The 19,774-nt window shown below is 41.2% G+C and overlaps 1 long non-coding RNA gene across 1 annotated transcript in view; it reads left to right on the top strand.

The window, feature by feature from the left end:
* Positions 1-19,101, top strand: part of LOC127471699 (uncharacterized) — a 108,944-nt gene extending 89,843 nt beyond the window's left edge. The window contains exon 3 of the long non-coding RNA XR_007904740.1: positions 18,914-19,101. This is a non-coding gene — a long non-coding RNA (uncharacterized LOC127471699). The remainder of the gene's footprint in view (positions 1-18,913) is intronic.
* Positions 19,102-19,774: the final 673 nt, after the last annotated feature.

Below are 19,774 nucleotides of genomic sequence, written 5' to 3'. Positions count from 1 at the left end.
CAGTGCCCTACCTCAGGTCTGCCCCACTCCTCAGCTTTGGGGGGATGCTGGTGGAGGAACAGCATCTTGGAAGATAATTAAAGGGACCTGAGCATATTTTTCCCATGCTGATGGCAATTAGAAGCAAATATGCAGGCTTTCCAGCAAGACTGTTTAACGGTAAGACTAACAAGCAGGATGGTGTTGCAGGACATTTGGGACTCATTAGTGCTCTGAACTTGAAGATGCATTACCTTTCCATCTGATGCTTAGTTTCTTAGTAATCCATAAAAAAAAACATTCCCTCCTCCCCTCCCTCCAGCGTCTTATAGTAGGAAAACACAGTATTGACAATGCAAAACCATATCCTGTGTAGTCAGTTACAAAATCCAATAACAAATACCCTCATCAAAATAATCCCCCTAGGAAAAAAATCTGAATAGGGGGCTCCAGTGAATGTTTTTGCTCACGCTGCTACATAAACCCCTGTGGTGAGATGGAGTTAAGGTTGACGTGCTTGTTACCATTTTAGAGCAAAAAAAATCTCAGCAAGGGATATTGGTTATCCCCCAAACAAGTAATACGTTTCAAAAAATAATTTGCTGTTAAAGGAAACCTTTATACTTCAAAATGTGGGAATACAATATTAGAAACCCAAGTAACATTGGAAATAACAATGCTATATGGTAAGAGAAGTAAAAATAATTACTATTTATGGTATCAAATTAAATTTAAAAAAATGACCTTTTTACATCCCTTCTCATCTGCTCTCCTTAGAATAAAGTGCTTGATTTAAGGGAAGCTGCTATGTTCATGACCAGTGAGCATGTTTCATTTTAAGTCATGTGTAGGTCTGTCTGAGTTAGAGCTCAATGTGTGTGTTATTTGTACTGGTTTATTTAATTTGTACATGATGGTTTTGTGCATTAAGCCTCAGTAAGAAACAATGTTCATAACTTGTGTAATATCAAAATCAGGTGGATTAATGGGGGACTAAGTGGATAAGGCAATTAGTGCAGCTACATAAAAACATTTCATAGATGGCTTTGCTAGTATACTGAATGCCAAAAAGTCTTCCAGTGCCTCATTCCTCGGCTAATAAGCAGTTTCTGATCCTTCAGCAGGCAGTCACGATGGGCCTGAGAACAGTCAGTCAATAGTAACACACCTGCTGTGTCAGGTGTTGCAACCTCACTCATTCCACCATGCTGGGGGAGGATAGACTTGATCAACCTTTTTTAATCAAAGAACTGGCTAATTTTTCTGAGGAGAAGCTCAAATGCACCTGGGACTGGTTTGTGCATTGCTGCCATGGAGGATTTGCATTCTGAACACAAGAAAAAGTAGTTTTTATGTGTGTTAATTGGTGTTTAATTTTCCCTCCCCTGTCCATCACCCTGTTTCATGTGCCTGTCTGTGAGCATTGGAAGGTGTAGGTGCTTTCTACCAACATTTGCAAAGGTTCCTCATGTCATACAACCCCTCAGGTGTGTCCTGGAGTGAAAGACTCTGAGGTCCCTCCCAGTCTCCATAATTCTGTACTCAGAAATAACTTGCATGTTTTATTTAATTTTGATGATGTGGAAGCTTAGAAATCTCAGTTCATTTGGGATAGAAAAAGGCCAATGCATGCTAAATTTCTTAAATGAATTAAACTGGAGTAATTAAGCTCAATTTAACTAATGATTTTGTTTGTACAGTCTCAGAGCAAGTAAATACTGTCTTCCCCAACATGTGTGCTTTACTTCTCACACCCAAAAATATTCAGATCCCTGCTAAAATAGGGAGGAAGGAAGATAATGCACAGTTTCTTTGGGTTGTGTGGGTTTTGTGTGTGAGAAACATGAACATATTTGTAATGTTTTTTCAGGACAAGAAGTTGATTTAAATCTAGAAAAACTATGATTTCCCAGCACAGAGCTATGCTGCTGCACAATTCTGCCTCCCACCAACTCAACCCAACGAATGTGTGGTGCTGGAAAATAAACACATTTTGTATCTTGACAATTATTGTGAACTACTTCAATTTTATTAAGTGCCCTGAGGCCTCTGTTCAAACAAAAGTGGACAGAAATGGCAGGTGAGCATTTCCCTAAGCTGAGAAATAATTGACTAATTTGTGGCAGGGGAATGGTGATTGTGACAGGTATAATTTTGCAGAGAATGAGACTTTCTAGTATTCATTATGATATTATTATTGTGATAAGCTTAGGAAGTCACTGCACTCTCCTGTGATTTGAGACTTGTGCCAATACTGCAAAGTCCTGCATCGGGCACTGAGAAAATCATAACGTTGGCTTAAGTTTTAGGGGAGTGCTCAAGTTTTGAAAGATTCCCCCCCGCCAGTCTTGGACTGCTTGATGGTTGAATTCTTTTTCTAAATCTACCAAAGCTGAAAAGATTCTTAAAACAAAACTCTGAAAATTAGAAGTATCTCAGGAACTGGAACTTGAAGAAAAATGTCAGAGGCCACAAGTGAGCAGCACTGTGTGACATTGCAAACATTTCACTGTGCAGCACCGAAACAATCAGTTGTCTTTGGCCAGGGAATAACATAAAGTTATCTGAAATGCAGAGTGAGATCTAAGTGAGCTAGGCTGTCCAAACTCTAAAAATAATGAAAAAGAAACAACCTCCCCCTGATTTACCTGTCAAAGGCAGCTTTAAGCTTCCCTACCGTTCAATTTATTGTAGCATACATCACTCAATATTTCAATTACAGCATGTGTGCCAAGGAAAAACCTGAGTGTAAAGTAATTTTAATATTTTTCTATATTTAATATATGAATAGTTTGTTGCATAAAAGCAGTTAAAGATACTCTGTTAATTTGTCGTATGGAGAAAGAGATGACAATTGGTGCATTACAAGAAGGTAAAAATTCTTAATTATAAATGCCAGGCTAATTTGTTTCACTCTGAGCCATTGTTACTGTGCTACTGGGCTGTTGTGCAGTCTTGTCAGCTGTTTTCCTGAATATAAATAACTGTAATTTTCACACTTGTCTCTTCCTACAGTTTGTAAAAACAGTTGGCTACAACATGAAATTAAATTGATATCTGAGCAGGTTTTAATACAAAAAGTTCTCAACAGAATTTTTATCTTCTATAAAAAAAACCCACATATGGACTTAAAGACACCCAGGAGTCCTGTTTTCAAGCAGGCTGTAGTTATTTGTCAGGGAGCTTTGGTAATGCTTTCTTCTTAAGCTCAGTTCTCCCAAGCAAAGCCCCTCTTGCATTATCAGACTTGCCTGGGAGGCCAACCCTCCAGGCTGCCTGTGCAGGTCTATCAGCAGCTGCAGAGGGAGGGAATCTTGCTGGTTTGGGTGTGTTTCCCTCAGAAAATGGTCTCCCACCCTGGATTTTGCTGTCAGAGGCAAGGCCAAGGATGTAGCTTTTCATAACTGGGGAAGTTTCTTCACATATTCAAGGATGGCAGCATAGGGTTGCTAAGCTGTTCTGCAAAACTTGCTTTGAACACCTTTTCTGAGGCTGAAGGGAGCATAGAGTCAAAAGAACAAACATATTGGGAAAACCAAGGTGCTCTGTGTGGTAGAGCATCCCACCCTGACCTGTGCTTACAGCAGTGTGGCAGTGGAGGGAACAGGCATCCTGCTGGGTGCCAGGCTGCCAGCCTCCAGTATCTGTGCTTGTGGTCTCCCTGAGTCAGTGTGTGTGTGTTATGTAGGATTGGTACCTAGGCTAAGACACTTGCACGAGTCTGACTTCTGCAGCCCACTACGCTTTTCTTACGCCCAGGCAACACATTTTTCCAAATGAATTGCTGAAAGTGGGATAAAAAAAAAAAAACCGCACAGAAAAAGCAGTAGCCTTTGTTACTCCCTTAGCTATTATATGCAGGATCCTGGAGCTTCTTGGAGGGAAAGAAGCCCCGCTGTCACGAGCAGGAGCTGTGCTGGCCTTAGCTGAAAACGAGCAGTTTTTCTCTGCGCGAATGGGAACGTTGCTGCCAGCCCGGGGCTGTGTGAGCGCTGCGCTCTCGGGAGAGCCGCTGCCATCGCAGGTGTGCGAGTTAATGGGGCAGCAATCGGCTCACGGGAGGAGAACAGGTTTTCTTGTGTGTGGCTGATCTTAACTCGCTCACAAGGACTAAAGCAGGAGGCTGTTGGCTGCTGCTGTTTTTTTCACCTCTGTATTTGCAGGTTTTCTAACATCTGTAGCGTTTGTACCTGAAAAGGTTGATCATGAGAGGAACTGAGCAGCCTGGTCCCTGCCCACAGTGTTTTTGGTAACAGTGTCTAATCCTAAGGAAATAAGAGCATTTATTTTGAAAGGAAAAAAGAAGGGGGGGATTTTATTTATATTCTGTTCAAACATTGATAATTTGACTGTGCAGATTTTCTTCATCTGACATGAATGTCAAAAATGTGATTTTCTATAATATGGTAAAATTGCTGTCTTTTTTTATCCACTTGTTATCCTTCTTGTGCTGCAAGTTGCAAATGAAATGTTTTGGCTATCCTTTCTTCTGAAATATTTTTGTTTGTTTATTTTCCTTCCTCACTACTATTCCTTTCACATTACTGGGTTTTCAGCTGTCTCACATATTGTCTGTGTTTTCAGGAAACTTTCCAGTGTTCTAATTGCTCCTTGAATCTTAGTTTGATCCTCGAAATGGTTTCTAATGATTTAGAATGTGGTCACACTTCAGAGGCTTGCAAAGGTCATTTTGAAGAGTGTCCTCAAACAGCTTCTACTGGGGCTGCAAAGAGATGGGGGCAAAGTAGATAATCATCTCTTGGACCTGTGTGGCTGCTGACCTTTGAGGATGTATTCTTTGTAGGTCTTGGCTTTTCCCAGCTCAGAATAGAGGAAGATTGACTCTTCAAATGAATCACTGTTTTACCATCCTAGATATGCTATGTCCTGAAGAACCCACTAGTTTTAATGAAGTTTTGTTCATATATGAGTATTTTTCCAAAACTTTCTTAAAACAGAAGTGTTGTGTGTTTGGCAGAAATGAAAAGGCCTGATAGAAGAATGAGTTAAAACAGTAAAATTCAAAATTAAACAAAACCACCTCAAACCAATAATAAACAAATCTATGAAACCCAGAAAACCAAAACCCCAAATCCTTCCAATCTCATGACATTGCCATGGTCATTCCTGTAGAGCTTGTGCTGTAGTTCCTCTGAGTCCTTTCAAACCTTGCCTAGTGCCTCTGGATTTGGGTTCAGAGAGCTGGCATTTTTCCTGTGACTGTTCCAGAAGTTCTCTTCACTAGGGCTTGAGCTATTTTTCTCTGCCTGTGTTGTAAGCTGATCCCTGTGGATATGAGCTAATGTATCTGTGCAGTAATAATGTGATACCCCTGTGCTCTTGCACAGAGCTGTTCATGGGTAGAGCTCAAAACTCCCCTTGGGGGAGGTCAGATGTATTAGCCAGCTTTGTAGACATGATGCTGAAGTTCCTGGACTAGCTCAAGGTCACCTACCAAGCCAGCAGCAGATGTAGGAGCAGAACCTGCACCTCCTACGCTGCCTCTGGGGTCCATCTGTCAAATTGTGCTGCTGCAACTTCTGGTTAACACAAATTATAAGCAACTCCATAACTTTTGATGTCTGGCTGGATCTTCAGCATCCTTTTTTGCTGCAAAGTTATGGGTTGGCGCTGCTGAGAGTAACAGGCACATTTGTATCACTTTTCTTTTTAGAAGATGCATCAAAAAGCTGATGCTGCAGTCTGTAAAGTAGAAGTATGTTAACTTGGAGGGATGTGGTGAGATCCCCAAGAGCATGGATCACATTAGGATCTGTGGTTAATGCCGAGTTACCTATGAGGTCCCAGAAGAATTAATTCCAGTTTTCAACAGGAGCTGTGGCTCATGTCAGGATGGTGATGCTCAGTCCTTGCTTCTGCAGGTCACTCTCAAGGCATGAAGTCCCATGTGAAGTGTGGTGCAGTCCAGGGGTACTGTACTGGTGTGGGCTCCAGCAGATGTGCCCACATTCCCATTGTCAAAGCATGTCACTCTTCCAGCAGAGACAGCGTGAGGCACTCAGAAGCTGATGGTGGCTGCTGCAGCTCCTGCAGCGTGTACAGCTCTGCCTGGCCTTGCTGTGTGGTTGGGAATGTGGAGAGGCAAAAGGGGAGGGCAAGGGCAGCAAAAGTTCCTGTCACCAACCCTCCTGTGCTGCAGTGAGGGGAGATCACAGAGGTAGGTTAATCGAACAGTGTCGGGAAGCTTCACATCCTGCAAGGAGTCCAGGAAGGTTCTAATGATGAGAGAAAATCCTGTGAAATCATGTTGTTATACCTTAACTGCATGCACTGAGGTGCCCCTGTGCTTTTGTGAATTGGGAAGCTTTGCAAAGCTTCTGCTTATGGTAAGAATGTTTGCTTTCTCTATTTGTGTCTCTGTGCTCCTCTGTTGTGCCCATCCCGTGAGCCCGACTGCTGCTGTCCCTGTGCTGTGTGCAGCGAGTTCTCCACTTTGTTTCCTGCTACTGGCACAGTTATTGTTTCTGAGGAAAAGAAATGAAATGGCTGTTCACTGTGGGAAGAATAAGCAGAGATATTGGCATTTAGCAATATGCATTTGTAATCCATCTCTGAAGCACCTATTCAAAATTATTGTATGAGGCATCTTGTAAGAATGGTTGCTTTGTTGTATGACTTTTCAGTGGAAGAGTACATAAAATTTCACAACCTGTTCTTATTTAGTTGTAAGTCACATTTACTTCAAAGCTTCCTGGATATTGACTGAATCCCCTTTTTACTAATACAGTGACATCCCCTTATAAATCCAAGTTTATGGTCTTGACTCATGCTCTTTTTATTTTCTGTCCATCTACACAGCCCACAACTATTGCTGGATAAGTATTTGAATGTTCTTCCTGTCAAATATGTGTCATCACAAAATATTGTTCAACAAAGCAGGTTTTTCAATGCCTTTCAATTTTCAGTATAAATATATAACTCTAGGAAGTACTACAGGCGTTCTTCCTCTCCCAACCTATAAACTCCATTCAGTTTAATCTTGTGCAAGGACAGTAAATTACTGTAATAGAGAAAAGCAGTGGGAATTGGGGCATGTTTATGGCTCTTGGAAAGCAATACCTGCCTTTGAGTCTGGTCCAGGGTGGTGATAATATGATGACTGTACCTAGTGGCTGAGGTGGGAACTGGGGTACTTCTGTGGAAATCCTGAAGCTTTGGTTTATTTTGTCTGTAGTAAACACCATCCTACACCCAGTTTGTCCTCAATACCAGCTCTCTATAAAATCTGCTGGCTTGTTACAGCAGCACCACTTTTTTGATGCCCTTGGTGGACTAGGGATCCAGAAACTACATGCTGAGAGAAGTGCTTTTTCATTGATTTCATTAAAATGAAAGAAATAACGTCCTGGAAACTTTTTGATTATCTTAGCTTTTGCTAAAGCTTGTTATAAGCCCTGAATTTTGGCTTTAATTTAACTCGGCAGTATGTGTCTAACTTCTTCCTTTCTGAAGCTGTCAAAAACCCCTTTATTTATTAGTGCCTACAGTGTAGCTGTTTCTGCACTTTAGATTTAAAACATGATCTTTAAAAGTGGCAACCAATATAACACCGGGTGTCAGTAGCACATCCATCATGTCAGAGCGCTGTTTAGGAGGACAAAAGCAATGAGATGTTGTTTTAGCTATATTTACACGTCTCCTCTCTCATACCTCATTTCTGTGAAACCCATTGCTGTTTAGAGTCTGTCTGGAGCTCTGCTTCCTGCAGGTGGAAACAAGGGCCATGTTCAAATGGCATCAGAGCGCTGAGAGCGTCAAGGACGTTGCTTTCCTATAAAAGGGAACTTTGGAGGTTTTATCTTGACAAGAGTCATGGTTTTTTGGGTATTAAAAAGTGTGAGAGCATTTAAAAGTCAAACAAAAGTCCTTAAACAACATGAAATCCTTTCCCAAGTCTGCTTTCACTTAAATCTTTGACCAGGATTTCATATTTCTCTGATGTATTTCACCAGTTTATTAAGGATATCTATAAATCTCTTTTCTTGCTGTGTAATACATAAGCCCAGGGTAGGATTTCTCCCCTTTACTGTAAACACGAACTTTTTATTCAGAGAAGCCATCTGATGAGTCCTTCTTTCATTCTTCCAGTGGAAATCTGTTGTCTATTTCTGGCATATTTCCTTCTCCCAGGATCTGGGATAAAAAGGATAATAATGTTATTTTTGTGTTGCAGATCTGTAGTTCTTAAAGGGACGTTCCCTTGAAGATGGATGTATTACCTGTAATGACTTTGTTTACTTGTCCTGTAATGCAGCAATAGCTGCATTTACTGGAGCTCTTTTAAAAACCTGGTGATTGTATTTTTTTTCTTCCCATCAAAGACTAAACCTGAATCCCATCAAAGTCAGTGGGAAACTACTGACTTTGCCAGACTTGCATTAGAGCTATGGGCACTGCAGAATGCTTCAAGGAAGGGTTGATATCCAAAAACCTTTCTTGAAGCATCTTTAAAGTTTTTTCTCTCTGAGCAGAGAAACAGCATTATGGATAACCTTGGAAAGGCTCATTTCTTTAGATGGGAGCTGCACTCCAGTGTCAGAACACAACTCATTCTCAGCAGGGGCCTTTTCTGGAAGCAGAGAGGTGGTGATGGTGCAGTGCTCTCTCTCTGGACACTTATTGCACTCCCAGCAAGCTGGACTCAAATGCCTGGATGGTGGGAAGAGTTAAGTGGTTTCTGCTGCATCTGACCTTGTTGCCCTGGCTTTGCTGGGAGCAGAGCAGCCTGCACTGTGCTCTTGCAAGGCTTTGCAGGACCCTCCTGGCCCAAGCATCCATCTGCTCCTGCCTGGGCGTTTCCCTGAGCGGCACCAGCCCCTAAACCACGATTCCACCGCTCAGATTGTGCCTTATGGCTCTCAGATGAACGTGTGAAGCTTATGAAGTGCACCCTCTCACCTTTGGCTGTTGTGAATAGGTTGCAAGCTCTTTATTGTAAACAGGTTCCTATACCTTGGTTTGATGGATCACCCACTGGCCTGGGATGTATTAATAGTGGCAGGCTCTATAGAGGTAATGCTTGCAAAACCAAAATTCGAGTGGAATAAAGGTTAAAAACAGTGCAGAAATAAATAAGGCATGCTATTAGAAGAGAAAGGCCTCTCCTTTGCTCTCTCTGCATCTCATTTTCTGAGGCTGGTTAACAGTTGTCTCTAATTTGCAAGCTCTGGCATCTGCGTTTGTCAGGGACTGCCCTCACCACCTCTCTTCTCCCTCCTCTCTTTATCTCCACCTTGTGCCCACAGCTGGGTGTAACCCAGCTCTTCAGTACTGTCCATCCTTGCTCCCCTGCTCTTCAAAAATTCCTGATTGAACCTCAATATAAATTAAAAGTGTTGAAACCTGCTTGGCTTCAGTTCTGTAGCTGTGTCTTCCTGAATATTTAAAACAGAGTAGCTTTGCTTTGTACATTGAATGCTAAGAGAAATGTGGTGTAAATGTTGGTAAAGATGTATAAAGTTTAGTTTGCTATGATGCACACTCTAAAAGAAAAACAAAACCCTGATATGAGCATAGGCTTGCCAACATACTTTGGCAAACCCTTTAGAGATAAGCTTTACATTTAATGTCTGTGTGTGTTTTGTTAATAACCAGCTTTGAAGGAAGAGCAAAAGCATAAACGAGGTCTTACAAGGATTTCATTTGGAAAATCTGGGATTCACAGCTACACATGGAATAAATAACATAGGGAGAGAAAGAGGAGGTCTAACTTCAGCCAATATCCTTTAAGCAAATGAAAGCCATTTGTACCATCTGATGGCAGGTGTCTCTTTCCAGGTGAGAGGATGAAGACTTGTAAATACCTCTTCCTTTTTAGAAGGGAAATTACAGCTGTCTCCTCAGGACTTGTTTTTTTTTTCTTCTTAATAGCAGCACCCACAGTACAGGGAAGGTAACTGGAAACTCTGTCTGTTCTTTCTTCACTCTGCTGAAGTTTTAAATGGTTGAGATTTAAACTTCTTACTGTGTCACTGCAAAAAGACAAGATTGGGAGGCTGTCCCTCTGCATTTAATGACAAATGAGAGTGCCAGGTAACATTAGGGCTAGGGACTGCTTAATAATCACCTTTGTAGATATCTAATACTTCTTGCCCAAAACCAAGCAAAAGCAGTGTGTTAGGTAGCAGAACTTGATGCCAGGCATGTATGCATACCTAATCTGACTCTTTTATAGATATTGAAGCTGCCTGAAATTCAGGAAACTGAAGTGAGGGTTGGTAACATCTTAAGCACTTAGCTTAACTTATAACACTGGAATTAAGGTCACATATGTATCTGTGTTTATCTTCAGGTACCCCAGCATCCTGATGACCTCTGGCAATAAGAAAAGCCCTGCCAACAGGGACAAACTAAATGATCTGAGTAGAAAAATGTCTCAAAGCCACCTCTTGTCTCTTTTTAAGTGCAAGGGAGAAAAATCTGCTAAGATCTCTAGGTACTTGACAGAATATGAATGCTGAAATGTCAGTGTGTTAAGCTTGCTCTACTCACCAGCCTGTGTCCTGTATAGATCTGGATTAACATATCCATGGAAACAATTCCACACAACAGCAATACAGGTGGCTTAGAAGTTTTGCTTGAGTTTTTGAATTTGTGAGAAAATTAAAGTTCATGCCAGTAGTGTTTTTTCAGCACTGCTAAGCACGCTTTATCTAAAACTACTCTGAAACAGGTTTTCTTTCCTATAAATATTTGCTTCTAGGGTCTGTGCTTTTAAAAGATACATTTTGAATATTTGTATCTTGAAAGAGTATGTTAGAACATAGAATTTCTTTAAGTTACAGTGTTTATTTACTTTTTCATGCAGATAGCTGTGCCTGGAATAGTCCTGATAGTTCCCAGGTTCCAGGTGGTTTCCTTAATTGCAGGTTTCTGCAATACAGAGATGAAACTTCAGTTTTAATTACTTTTCTAGTAGGATATGATGATTTGTGGTTGGCTAATATCAGCCACTTAATCTGTCTGACATCAGCATTTTGTCCTTTAAAGAGAAACTGTCTGATATGTCTGTACATAACAGGGAAAATTTTTCTTTTATTTGGTAGCTGGGATTTTTCCAATTCCCTTTTGTGAATACCTTGTAACTTGCCCTGTATCTTGGAGGATCTGGCACTGGAGACTGTGGGAGGTGGCAGCAGAAACTCTGAGATACGTGGACAGGTGGAAGAATTGAGGGAGAACTTTAAGAATGAGCTTTTAAAGGTAAACTGCTCTCAAGGAGAATTTCATTAAAGCATTTATTTTTAACACTGCGCCTGGAAAACCATTTGTTTTGATCTGTGGCGCCTTATTTAGATTAACAGTTACCCTAAAACTGTAATAACCGTTATAGAAATATGTGATTATTCCCATTCTAAGAGTTTGGGAGTAATTGGATTTTTCTGGGCTCCTGTTAGTGAAGTGTTCACCTACAAACACCTGGGACCAGGGGCTCTAAGCTGGGGCTCAGCTGGTGTGGTGGAGACCTGCTTCCCTGTGGCAGTGGAGGCGAGCTGGGGTTTGCAGATGGATTAGCTGTTGCTGTTCCAGTTAATGATTTTCTCTTTCCAGCTATTCCCTGCATTTGTAGTGCTGTAAAAGAACTGCATAAGAGAAAGGAAAAAAAGTGCAGACATGTTTTAGCAAGGGGAGAGTCTGGGTTTTTGGACACTCACTGTTTCTTCTCACTGTGCAAACACAAAGGTTGGTAACATGGAACTTGACTACCAAGTTTTGGTGCTAGGAAGCCTTTCTTGAGGCAGATCATAAATCTCTAAAGGGAGGTCATGATCCAATTGCTGATGCAACCTGATTATATCAGTGTGAATGGAACTGCCAAAATACAATTAAGGAAAGTTCTTGTGTTCTGTCTTCCAGCCAGGATACAGCTGTTCATGTCACTATCACACTTCTTATTTTCTTGGTGACAACTGATCCAATATACTGTTTGGAAAACACATGTGCTTATTCTTTCAGGGCTGATTTATGACATGGTAAGGCAGTGGCAAATTTTTAGCGATAAAACAGATCCTGTGCAGCATGCTCTATATGGTCAGCATTTCATCCACTGGTCCCTTGATACTGGGGGATTTGTGTTTGTTTGAGAGAATTACTTCTGGCCACCCTCACCTGCAGTTGCATTTAATAGAAGTGAGGTGTGACACTTCCTTGGCTGATTCTCCTGTTATGCCTGGAGTAGAGAAAGGCAGGAAGGCTCATCGTGGCTCTGCTCTGTGTGTTGTAAAGGCCCAGACTTCACCCAGCCTGTGGATGTGAGTGCTGGCTGTGCTGGGGAAGGTGAGGGGCATGTTGGGAGCTTGGCGTGGAGTTCTCGTGGCTCTTCCATCTCTGCCTCGTGTCTGCCCAAGGGATAATATTCCCTTGTTGCTCCCTAGGTGCTTGCCTGGGTAGGAAGGGCCTGATAGAAAATAGAAATTGGAATTAAATTTATGCAGAAAGCTGGTGCTTTAAAGTAAATTAACATTAAATGTACTGAATAATAAAGTCAAATGTAATCAAAATATATTTCCCATTTTCCTTTAACTTGTTATCTAATGTTTTATTAAATGCATATGTTAATATATTATTAAACACGGTATTATTGGCACTTGCTGAATTGAAATGATAGTTTTTCATCAAAATATCATTCTGTGGTTTTTATTAATAGATTTCAGAAATGAAAAACTTCTGAATTTTCAGATCTTAGCAGCTCTTTTACTTCAAAAGATTTAAAGATTAAACTGAACTGGATTGGGGGGTGGGGTGTATAAAGAGAATATATTCTTGGAATCTATGGGAGAGAGAGCTTAAATAATAAGTTTGGGTTTATTATATACCAGACTCCAGCTCAGATGCTTAGACAGTGACTCCCTTGGATAATTTTTTAAACAAACTTTGTCAATAGCATATAGTGCTTGAATATTAACATTTAATTTGTTGATTTACTTTCCTTTGGAAGTCCAGTAACTTTAGGCATTGAATATTTTCATAATACATTGAAATTGCTACTTATAATGAAAAATACATATTTTAGACTGAAGTATTTTAAATAAAACCAACTTCTCTTATTTGTTGTTGGGGTGTGGGTGAATCCCTTGAATTGGTAATTGCCAGTCATTAGATCTCCAATTTCTGGTGAAGGTTTGCTGAGCTCCAGGGCATCAAATTGCCCTACTCTCCTCAGCTGGGTATTTATGCAGACGTGATTAGGCAGACACCCAAGCCCTCTGCTGTGCAGCAGAGCTGCTGTTTGCTGGTTGCTTTTTGGGGGGTGCTCTGGGAACAGCCACCATTGGACACATGGCAGAGCATCTGCCAAGGGGCATTGGCAGCCCAAGGGATGGGAAGAATCTAAAATCAGCCACCTAGAGGGATGGCAGACTGGAGTTTGAGACAGGATCTTCTTGGAAGTGCTCCATGGAAGGGCAAGAGGCAGCAGGTGCTTGGGGTAGAACCCCCCCAAGGACCATCTCCATCTGAACTCTTACTTCAACCCACTTCTCCTTTCAGTGGTTTTGCATTAAGGCTCTGCTGTTCCCCTTTGTGAGTTTGTATCCAGCTGATGATATCTGGGCCCTGCTACCCTGACACTTCTGTGGATTCAAATTCCCTATCTTTCAACCTCCCTGTTGTAACTTGTGTATTCTGTCTGCGTGCTGCCAAGCACTACTGGAACTATCAGTAATCCGTAAGGATTTATTAAAAGCTATTCTCTCTGAGGCCTGGAAGAAATTTTCTCATGATTTACCAAGCTGAATGTATAATCAGCACTTGTATCACTTACTGAATTCCTGGTGATATGTATTTCCCAATGGATTGGTGGATATTGTTGCAAATCAACTTCCTTTATGAATGTCTTTGTATTGACTGTCACTTCTAGTTTTGCTGGTTTTGTTTAAGAGCATTGCACACATAATGGCATTTGGCCCAGAGGAAAGATGCCTCAAAGAGTAATGGGAATTTCTTTAATGAGGATCATTATTATTTGTAATGCACTGACCTGGCCATGATTCAGCTTTCTATTGTGTCCTATAAAACCAGAGGCCAAAAGCAGTCTTAGTTTTAAACTAATTCCAACCAAAGCATAGGTTAAATGTTAGCAGAGCTGACTGTCAAAAGAACAAAGCATGTTAATAAAATAACTTTGGGGGGTTAGGAAGGAAAACAATTATTCCTGATTTAATTAAAGAAGCAAAGAAATCAGCTGCTCTGGATTTGAGGCTGATTGTGAGCTGATGTTTCTCTCTGGTACAGAATCCACATTTGACCTTTTGATAGAATACAGTATCTTCATGGAAGAGAAAATGTCTCATTAAAAGTGAAAGTGATAGATCACATCTATTAATCAATGGTATGGAAATTCTTTGGGCCTCAGACTTTGTGTTTCGATGCATCTCTTGGGAATCAATACTGTTTCCAAGTAAATAAAACAAAATCAATAGGAGACATGTATTCCTTTTTGGTTGCAAATCATTAGTTTCCAGTGTTTCTGAACTTTAAACTACAAACGAAATCTTTATAAAGTTGCCTTTAAAGAATAAACAATATTCAGGGCACTCAACATGTTAAGTCATTTGAGATACAGAACCTTGCAAGGATCTAGTTGTTTAAGAGCTGCTCCTGTGGTCTTGCAATGCACTGTTACTGGAAAAAGGCTGTGTGATGGCTTTGAATAGAGTTAATTTTCTTCACAGTACCTGGAAGGTTTGGATTGTTGGTTTGGATTTGTGCTGGAAGCAGTGTGGATAAGTCAGGGATATTTCCTATATCATGGAGCAGCATTTCAGAGCCAAGGCCTTTTCTGCTCCTCACCCCACCCCACCAGTGAGGAGGCTGGAGGGGCACAAGGAACTGGGAAGGGACAGAGCTGGGACAGCTGATCCCAACTGACCCAAGGGATATCCCAGACCATATGGCCTCATGCTCAGCAATAAAGCTGGAGGAGAAGGAGGAAGGGGGGATGTTTGGAGTGATGGTGTTTGTCTTCCCCAAGTCACTCTTACATGTGAGGAAGCTCTGCTGTCTTGGGAATGCTGAACACCTGCCTGCCCTTGGAAAGTGGGGAATGAATTCCTTGTTTGCTTTGCTTGTATGAGCATCTCTACTTGATCCTGCTGGGAGGGAGGGACCAACCATGTGGGGCTGTAACCAGCTGGGGTTAAATCATGACACGCTGCAAGCAGGATTCTGGTTGAAAATACTCCTTCAATGCCTTGGAGGTCTGTGGTGGGAAGAAAACAGTCTGAGCTTTATCCCTCACTCCTTCCTGTGTCTTCTTAATCTTCTACTCCTGTTTGGAGTCTTCTCTTAGAGGAAATGCTGATACAGAACACCAGGCTGACAGCCTTGTTTCAGGCAGCGGTCACTTTTCCCTGACATTCCCTTCTTGTATAAATTCCTCCCAAAAATGCTGCATTGGATCTGGTATCCTAAAAGCCACTAGAGTTGGAAAAGTGTTACTATGGTTCTGCTTTTCCTTCTGCTGTGACTTGGAAGCGATAGTGTGTTGTAGTGGTTTTCTTAGAAACAAACAAACCCCACCCTGAGCAGCTGGGATGTAAAAAGCCCAAGGATAACAAAAATCCGGCTACCTTGTGTTACTCCTGAAGGCTTAGATTGGGCAACAGTTAAAGCCTTAAGAAAACAAAGTAGTGACAGAGGGTGGGGAGAGCAGAGCAGAACACAAACTTCTCTGCAGGGAGCTAAGAAGCCAGTGAGTCATTTTTCCTCAGGGACCGAAGTGAGAACCATTTGTCACACAAAAATAAGAAAGTGAATTTTGGGACACTGTCTGTGCTGCAGTGCAGCATTACACAGTCACTGTCCTACGTCATTTCATTGAGTTATTGTGTTGTAAAGTTCACACAATCCCCTCAACTGAGCACCTGACCAATATTACTCAGGTGCTCGGGGAAGAATGGGCCTATTGTGAACTTGTATCCTCATTAGCTGTAACCTGCAGAACATTCATCCTGCTTCCCATCACAAAAAGCCTAATCAGTGTCCTTGGTTTTCTTCTGTTGGATGATTCATACAGAGATGAAAGCACTGTGGTTCCATCTTGGTTAATGTACTTCATAATGTTGTGCCCCCCCCCCTTCTGAAGTTAGTTTTGTTTGAAAAAATGTACCAGGGAAAAGAAAAATTAAAACTGGATGACAGTACTTTCAGTCTTCTGCTCCAGAAGGTCAGGGGTGCTTAACACACACTTGAAGATTCAATTTAAATGAATTTTCTTGGAAATTCTTACTGGTTTTTTTTTTATTTGCACACTGTTTTACTCATTGCTGTTTCCAAGATGTGAATTCTCCCTTCTCCTTGGTAGTGCTTCCAGAGAAGTTCAGTAGAAAAAGGAAAAACCCAAGTCTAACTTCTCCCAGCTGTTACTGTGAGGATATGTTCAATCTGCACTTAACACAGAACCAGATGTAATAGAAACAGAGACTTACAGCAGGAATGAAACTTCAACAAATCTGTTAAAAGCTATGAAGAGGAGAAGCTGGTGGAAGAAAGAAGTAGAGCCAAAGTAACTCAGACTGGAGTTGAGTGAATGCAGCAATAAAGCATTTGCAAATGTTCCTGTGAGTAAAACCTGCTGATTTGATTTGCTGCTATTGCCTTCCATTTTAATCACTTAGAAACATCTGGTTCTGCTAATTCTTATTCACAAGAACAAAACACAGAAGACCAAAGCACCATGGATACTTCCATAGGTATCTGAAATATTCTCACTAGAAGTGTTAGCCCTTTTGAAAAGCTTGTTTTTTTCTTTTAATTTGCAGAAAAGACTATCAAAGTTACACATGTTCATTATATGAACTCTTGAAAACCACAACCTGTTTGTAGAGCATTTGTGAGTTAAAGGAAGGGAAGAATTCTGATACATGGTCTAGATCATGCAAAGAAGGGGAAAAGTGTCTCAACTGTGACTGTCACAGAGGGATAGGTACGAATAACATGTGGCTACCAGTATATGAACAGAGGGAGCCTAGGGATGTTTCTGCTTTCAGTTTAGTTAAAGATTAATCCAAAGTCTGCAAGAGTTGACTGGTTAATTGCACAACTTGGGTGTCAAAGTTGCAGAGAGTTGCAGACTTTGAGAAGTTCCAGAGGTGTGTGTTCCACAGCATTAACACATGGCAGCTTTGTCACTTCAGACGGATTCAAAGTGTTTTGGTGGTTTAACCAACAGTGATGGGATTTGTGCAAGTTCAAGTTTTGTAACTCTCCACTGTCCCAATTTTATGCCAAGTCAAATACTGTTTGCCCTTCCATAGCAGGCAGTGTGTAATAATGTATATTACAGTGATCTAATGGTATGTTTCCTGAACAAGTAAGAACTCTTTCTGTCCTTGGAACAGTGTACTTTTCTGGTCCTTGGTAGAAATACCAGGCTATCTTATTTTAAATTTGTCCTTTTTCAGATGCACTGTGTGGTCTCTAACACCCACCTGAGTCCCTGTGACACCCAGCTCAGAGGGAGAGGCTTTATTAGGTCAACATCTCTTTCATTTTCTGTTGCTTGTTTTAAAACTTGCTGTGTGAGATGTCATCTGCCCACTCTCCCCTGAGGTGTAAAAGCCTTGTGTCCCCACAGCAAGGCAAGAACACACTGGTCCTCAAGGAGACCTGGGGGGAAGGAGTCTGTAAGTCCTTGTCCACGATGGGATTTAAGGCTATGATGTGTGGCTTCTCTATTTCACACTTTCATTTTTCTCTCATGTTTAAGTAGGTAAAGACAGGTCTAGAGTCCATATCTGCTTTTAAGGCCTGGGTATTTTATTCTTCAGTTTTTCCTTGTGTAACTTTGTTAGTTGGGGCTGTTGCTGTCACTCCATCTCTCAATGGCATTGCTGTGCATGTGCAGAGGAGGGCTTATAGCAGAAAAAGCCCTCTTCCTTGGAAAACTGATGGCTCTCAAAGAACTGCTTTATACCTATATTGGCCAAATAGTTGCTGGCTGGGGGGGGATTTTTTTTCGAGATCTCATAGGTAAGCACTGAGAGCATAAACAAGGCCTTGGGTGCCACTCTGGGCTCCCTTTGCTTTTCCTCTCAGCTCTGTGCTCAGCTGTCCAGCACCTGTGGAGTGCTGAGGTTTATCACTGCCTTTGAGGCTTCATTAGGTGTGTGCTATTCCTGGCCAAACCAACACTATGTGACTTTTGTTCCCATAAAATGTTAATACCCCAAAAAAGAATCTTCGATTGATTTGATTTGCTTTGATGAGTTGGTAGCAGCCTTTTCCAGGGCTGAAACTGTAACCTTTGCTGCCCATCATTTCTCCAGACAAATGCTTTTCCTGCAGTTCTCTCCTGCAGGGAGACAGGCCTCTTCTCCCTGGTTGGGCACTCATTTTATCCAAATCTTGCTCCAAGTTTCACTGTATTCCTCAGTGCCATACCTGAACACCCCGTTCCTCAACTTCTGTGGAAAACAGAAGTTGTAACTGTAGATATCAAACTGTATATTCTAAACTCAGGTTGCATCTGCAGCTTCCAGCTGCTGTTCTTCACTTGTTTCTGCCTACTTTCATGGTCTAAGTCTTCCTCAAAATATATGTGGGAAAAATTAAGCTGCACTTACTGAAACTGGGTAAACAAACCTAGATCCTATAAAGATTTTTTTTGTATGTGCTTAACTCTGTCTAGTAGGTGTGTTTCTGGCTGCAGGGAGCAGTGTTGAGTGCAAATGTACCCGTGGGCAGGACATCCCAGCAATTTCTGTGACACACCATTCAGGAGCTCCATTTATGAGTGTTTACATACATGAGTAAAAAGACTTGCAAAAATCCAGTGGAGAAAAGTATTATTCTCTCTTTTCCCCTCAGAGTGACAGTGTAATGAGTCACAGCAGTGGTTTTGTATTTGTTTCTTCTTACAGGTTTCTTTGCTAAGGCAGTGTTCTTATTGTCCAGTTGTTTGCTCTTGCTGTAGCTCCATGGTCCTGTGTGCAAATGGAGACAAGAGGCCACCTTCAACCCCCAGTCTGTACCTGCTGGAATTTGATTTTGGAATAACTCTGGAAGCTTGAAGACTGTACTTTGTAAATTAATCTGTTCTGAAAGTCCAATCTAATCTACCAAATGGGGATTGAAGGAACATGTTATAGAAAGCTGAAGTCCAAATGAGGTCACTGTAAACTTCACTGTGGACTTCAAACAAAGGGAAATTACTGAAAAACACTTATTTAGTGTGTCTTCTTCGAGACCAAAGTTACCAATTAACTAGGAGGTATTGCAAGCTAAGAGTTGTTTTGGCTGTCAGTAACTGTCATAAAAGATACATTAGTTCTCTTACAGGCACTCTACCACGGGAATTTTATGCCTCTCATAAATTTAAACATGAATTATTGTGAGACAATTGCACAAAGGCTCCTACTAAATAACATCTGTTACATTTAAGACACTGATTTCTTTCATGACCTGGTGAAGCTAATGGCAAGTAAATGGTAGGTCATCTTGTTGGTAGTAATGCAAACATATCTCAGAGGGGTTGGCAGCCAGAGAGGGAGCATCATTACCTTTGATCTAATGTCCAGCTCTATGTTGCCACTTCACTTGCTATCTTAATCATAAATTGATCCCAACTTGAAATTGGTTTACTTGAAAAATATTTTAGGATATGCTGGCATTACTCCCTTTAATCCTGTTTTCTTGATCAGGGGAATTTTAGTAGCTGCTGTCATTGATTTCTGAAGCTGGGAATTGAATATGTCTATGTGTGAGTGCAAATTTCAGCTGATGGCACTGTCCTAACCTTCATCTTTATTCTTGTTTTCATGAAAACTGATAAAAG

Source organism: Manacus candei, unplaced genomic scaffold (genome assembly GCF_025592945.1).
Source record: "Manacus candei isolate 608988 ecotype Guabito, Panama unplaced genomic scaffold, ASM2559294v1 h1tg000003l, whole genome shotgun sequence".
Taxonomy (NCBI): Eukaryota; Metazoa; Chordata; class Aves; order Passeriformes; family Pipridae; genus Manacus; species Manacus candei.
Note: the sequence above shows the minus strand (reverse complement) of the source record. Positions and strands in the feature narration are given on the sequence as shown.